This window comes from Aptenodytes forsteri, unplaced genomic scaffold (assembly GCF_000699145.1).
Source record: "Aptenodytes forsteri isolate BGI_AS27 unplaced genomic scaffold, ASM69914v1 Scaffold305, whole genome shotgun sequence".
In the NCBI taxonomy this organism is placed as follows: Eukaryota; Metazoa; Chordata; class Aves; order Sphenisciformes; family Spheniscidae; genus Aptenodytes; species Aptenodytes forsteri.
In genome coordinates, this window is record NW_008794904.1 from 367,050 (window position 1) to 372,867 (window position 5,818).

Below are 5,818 nucleotides of genomic sequence, written 5' to 3' on the forward strand. Positions count from 1 at the left end.
AAAGACAGTTTAATAGGTAAAGCAAAAGCCACGCACGCAAGCAAAGCAAAACAAGGAATTCATTCACTACTTCCCATGGGCAGGCAGGTGTTCAGCCATCTCCAGGAAAGCAGGGCTCCATCACGCGTAACGGTTACTTGGGAAGACAAACGCCATCACTCCGAACGTCCCCCCCTTCCTTCTTCTTCCCCCAGCTTTATATACTGAGCATGACGTCACATGGTATGGAATATCCCTTTGGCCAGTTTGGGTCAGCTGTCCTGGCTGTGCCCCCTCCCAGCTTCTTGTGCACCTCCAGCCTTCTCAGTTGGTAGAGCATGGGAAGCTGAAAAGTCCTTGACTAGTGTAAACACTACCTAGCAACAACTAAAACATCGGTGTGTTATCAACATTATTCTCATACTAAATCCAAAACACAGCACTGTACCAGCTACTAGGAAGGAAATTAACTCTATCCCTGCCGAAACCAGGACAACATGTCAAAAAATTACTATCCTGTTTTCAAACAGTTGAAAGCCTGTATACTGTCACTGTAAAACATGTGATGGTGACACATAATGTCTGGTTTAATGCCCATCTGATTTTATCTAATTAATTATTCAAATATGTAATCTTTTCTTTTCCTGAAGATCTCTTCCCCATACACAGAGGTATTAATCTCTCCATCTGTATATCTGTTCTGTCTTGATTTCAAGAAGTAGAAGTTACGCTGTTATGCTTATTCTTCTGAAAGTAATAGCCTTCTCTCATCATCCTTTATTCCTGTAAAAGCATATTCCACAAATATTGAACCAACCTTAACAAGTGTGCTATTCATGACTTTTATGTTTGAGTTTCACTATCTCTAAATGTGTCAATAGCAGATAGTGAATAGAGGGAAATGGCCTACTTCATTAAAAGCTTGATATATGAACTCCAATCACCTCACTCAGTATGTGTTGAGGTATAATCAGAAAAGGGAATGGGTCATAAGGACTGTGTGAACCACTGCTCTGAGAAACACATAAGGATTAGGCTAGTGTCTGAAGTTCAGTTTATGAAATGTAGTACTACTTAAAGGGGAGATCTGCCATTTGCCCTCCTTCTCTCCTAATTTCTACACCCGTTTGTTCTCCCAACTCATCACAGTAATTGCATCAATTCTATTCAGTTTGACCTTAGTCTAGACACACTGGCTTTTGACTGAATGTTTACATTTACTGGCTTTTTTTTTGGTGTTAAAATAATTAAAACCTTATTAAATAAGTTATATTGGTTTTCTTAGTGGTTTGAAGGGAAAAATCTCTGCCATATTGCAGACTTATAGTGTTGATCTCTGCAAACTCTACATGGCAAAGTAATCTCATGTATTACAAAATTTTTCTTGAAAGTGGAATTGCCGTTTTAAGGAACTTTTACATGGTGAACATATTTTAATTTCTGAAACGTTACTTTTTCTAACTGGATCTTGTTAAAATAATAAACACAGTTCTGTCGTCATTTCATCTTGTTAGAGTTTTTGAGTCCACTTTTAGCTTGTAAATTTACTCTGAAACATTAGCAATACTGAAGAACAAGTTCACTAGCTTCAGCAAATATATTAAGTGTAGGCAAAGATGCACAGAAAGTCTGCACCATTCATCCACATTTTGTAGTTGCAGGAATCTACATGTTTATTGTTTCTATTTCTAATCTTGCATCTGTACACACTGTTAAAAGAAGTAAGCAGCTATTTCAGGACAAAAAGATACGGGTTTTTAGATAAACGTACTTCCATCATTAGATAGTGTCGGAGTGAGAAAAGATACAGGATGACTGTATCACTGGGGAAGGGATGTTCCCAGTGTCTAGAGGAGGAGGCAGTTGTGGTTATGCTGGGGCTCTCCATCTCAAAGAGCACAAGAAATAACTGCTGGCTTGAAGAAAGAAGGGGAGACCTTAATCTTTTCAGTCTTTTATGCTCTTTATGTGGATAACTCCTCCTCGCTGAGTAGTAGGCCGAGGCCAGATGTCCAACCACTACTATTTGAAGTATGTTTTTTAACAGTGGATTCAGCCCATAGAAATGGACAACTGGGTAGATGGATGTCCTCCTCCTTTGCAGTAAAATAAATAGGGCTGTGATCATATTATGTTTATAACTGAATTCCATTAATTTCCCTTGGTTCTCTGATTTATGTTAGAATCTTACAAACTAAATTAAGATATTCCTGACCTTTTTTTCCGTTAGTGTTACCTCAGAGCTTTGTGTCATCAGCACTTTTCTCCTTTTTCTTCCAGAGACTTAAATGATGTTTGAAATAACGTTGGTTCAATAGTGAGCTTAAAGGAACAACTCTGTTAGCCTCATTTCATCTTGGCAACTTATCATTGTCTTCCCTGTCAGTGCAACTTTTCCCATGTTCCTTACACGTAATACATTCTCCTTTTTCATAATTATTATACTCATTCTCATTTTCTTCATTTTAAACTAATTTCTCATGTTGTGCAATATGAAACAGTGTGTTGAGGTCTAGATGTATATTTTCTCTTGTCTAGAAATCAACTTTCCTTTTCAAGGAAAAAAGATGTTAGTTTATTTGTATTGATATGTTTCAGTAGATTCGTGGTGAGTTTTCCACTTTCCTCCAGATCTTTAGTTATTCTCTCTTGACAGTTTATTCCATAGCTTTTCATGCTTCTTGCAGGAGCACTCTTTCAAGTGCTGTTCGGAAGGGCAAGGTGTGCATTACATTTTGGTATAAGAGATACTCAGTATAGCTGAGTTCTATTTCAAGACCCTTTTTCTTCTCCTTACCTGAAAATTTCCCACATTAAAGTTTTATTTGTTAGAAAAATATGAGAGAATAGATTCACTATAAAGTGTGTGTATATAGGTCCTTGAAATTTTACCAGTAAAGAGTTATTTTTTGAGTGGGAGGTATTGATTTCTGAGAACAGGGGCTATTATTCAGAGATACTCTTTGAAACGCAAACTTCTAAACCATAGGTGGATCAATCCTGAATGGATTGAGTGCATCTAGTTCCTAGTAGTTGCAAAGTTCTAGAAAGTTCTGCGTGTTTTATGAAGTTTGTATCTGAAAAATCATTCTGATTAGGACACATCCAGATTATTTTAGATCTACTTTATGAAATACTGGCTTCGAAAGACTATAGAATATCATCATTTTAGAGGATTATTTTTCTTCCTTCAGGCTTTTCTAAGATCTTTGTAAGTATCAAGTGTTTGATAGATTTGCTATGGTGGGAATGCTGTGAAGTTTAGAATGAATTTTTGTCATTTCGAGAGCTATGTGCAGAAATTTAGAATCTTCCAATTTGGTATAGACATGGAAGTATCCTGCTACTCTCACTTGGTATGGTTAAAAAAAAAAAATTGTGATTGTGTGGATAAGGATTCATCTTCTATTCTGAACATGAAATAAGTATTATTGGCAAAGAGGGAGTATGTTAGCACTTTTTTAAACTGTGCATATATATTTGCACTTATAACTGAGGCAATCCAAGTAACTTCTGATTTTAATTGTTGAAATGTATTGATTCTGGCTTTAGATTCTATCTATAATGAAAATACTGGGAAACTTTCTTTTGAGATTTTTCTTTCATGGCAAACATGCTGATTAGAATGTAGTTGGTTTTATTTGATGACGTCAAAGAAGTTTATTATCTTTTTAATTTCCATTATGTTTTTAAATGTTTTTCAGAACTTCAGTTTGTAATAAGATATAAAGCAAGAAGCAATTAGATTCACAATTTTTAATTATCTTCTTTTTGCAAATAATTAGGGTTAATAGGAGGAATAATTTAATTCTGACTCTTTTAACAGCTGTTTTTCAGCCAGTATGAAAGATGGGATTGAGATACAACTTTTCAAGTTAGTCCCAAAGTCTCTCTACACCGTACAAATGAGAGTAGAATCTGAGTTTTGAAATACAAGCTAACTGTTTTTTTTGTATGCACTTTAAAGAGTATTTGCATAATTGGACGTTTGAGACTGGATATCACTCATGTACTTTTTGTGCATGCACAGCCATGCATCTAATGCATTAATACATTTTTTACTGTCAAAATGTTGGGGCTCTTCCTAAATAGTCATGTGTGGAATGACTTTCTACAGGTTCTTTAAAAGAAGGACAAAAACCATAAATACTGAAATACAGATAGTTGCAAACAGTATCATGCAATATATTTGTATTAGATCCTGCATTTTATGATCATTAGTGATGTTTCACGCAAATTCTTAATCCTCCCTTGTCACCTCTCATACTTGCTTTGTGCATGTCATGCAGTAGCTGAAGATACTGACTGCTCACTTAGCAGAATGTATAAAGATGGAAAGAATACATAATTTTGATTAGTACATGTTACAGCAAGTGTTGCTTCCAAAGCATGACTATTTGTGTAGTTAGCTGTGGCTGTGTAATACTGCTCTTCACAAATAAAAAAAATTGTGCAAACAATGACAGTTGGTCTTTTCTGTATTACTGTCTTTCGTGACCAAATGAAAATGTATTTTATGTTGCTTTTTATTGTTGATTTATTTAAAACATTTTTTTCTTATTTTTTGAGATTATATTGTGTGCTACTTCTAAATAATAGAGTTTTGATATCAGAGGCTCAAATCCTAAGTGGAATTTTAATGAAAAAAGCCAATAGAGTAGTTGGGTAAGGATGCTATTCTCCATACACCACATACTGTTTTACACCACAGTTTTATTTACTATCTTGAAATTAATATATTATAAAAACTAGTGGTATCATTCTGGGACTCCTAAACAAGTATATTCAGTATTTGCCAAATAAGTGAATGACTTAGGGGAAGTATCTACATTTAGCAAATGAAAATAGGAGGTGAAAGCCAAAATATGGCATAAGTAGTAGGCTTGTAGTGTTTTGGGTTAAAGGAATTATTAGTCCTGCTAGTATGGCTCCCTCCTCAAGGTGAAATGGTGTTGACTGGAATGGAGGAGAAGAGTTCATCTCCTGCCTAGCTGCTCTCTCTTCACACTGGCAGGCAGCTTCTGCTTCCAGCACTGGTTACCTCAAGGAGAAAAGAATACTTCAGAATTCTACTGAATTCTGTGCTCTTTCATAAAGACTTCATAAGATGCAAGTAGAATTTTTTTTTTCTTTTATTGTTCCTTACTTTGTTAAAGTGCTGTTTTGGTTTGAGTTTATATGCAGGAGTCATATCGGCATGGTAATTACTGTAATTAGTGGTCAGAAGTTTTTGCTATTTGAAAGTGGACTTGCTGGGAAAAGCTGATAAACTAGTTAAAAAAAAAACCCAAACATATATTGGGCAGAATAGGAAAACCAAAAACATCTAGAAGTGGTGGTGCAGTAGTTTATATGTACTAGTAATACTTTTTTGTATTATTTTATTTGGAATTTTAAATTGCTGAACATGTACTGAAAAACCAAGTCTCTAACACTGAAAACCTTCAATGGTTCTGATTTTTTTTTTTTTTTAAATAAAAGCTTTTTCAGTACGAAGTTAAATGCTTTATAAAGCTGACTGCAAAGTTGTGGTTTGGGTTTGGGGTTTGGTTTTTTTTGTGCAGGGATTGTTGGGGGTTTTTATTACTATTATTTTTACCGAATATATGCGTGTTTCTGTGTGTATTTTGACTGAAACAGAAAAATGTAGACAGACTCATGACAAAATCAGATCTTTATGGAAAATTTTTGCCTCTCCGAAGCACAGAGATTAAAATTATCCACATCATACTTCTGGACTTAACTGCACATTCTATTCTGAAAAGATTCTTGTAATTAAAGTGTCTTGGTGGATTCTTTCCATGTTATCTTAGAAGTGAAATGCAGAAGAGGTTTCCCC

At 35.0% G+C, this 5,818-nt stretch overlaps 1 protein-coding gene across 1 annotated transcript in view; it reads left to right on the forward strand.

Annotated features, from left to right (window-relative positions):
* Window positions 1-5,818, forward strand: part of ARAP2 (ArfGAP with RhoGAP domain, ankyrin repeat and PH domain 2) — a 130,051-nt gene that overhangs the window by 103,887 nt on the left and 20,346 nt on the right. The gene's annotated exons all lie outside the window — the stretch shown is intronic.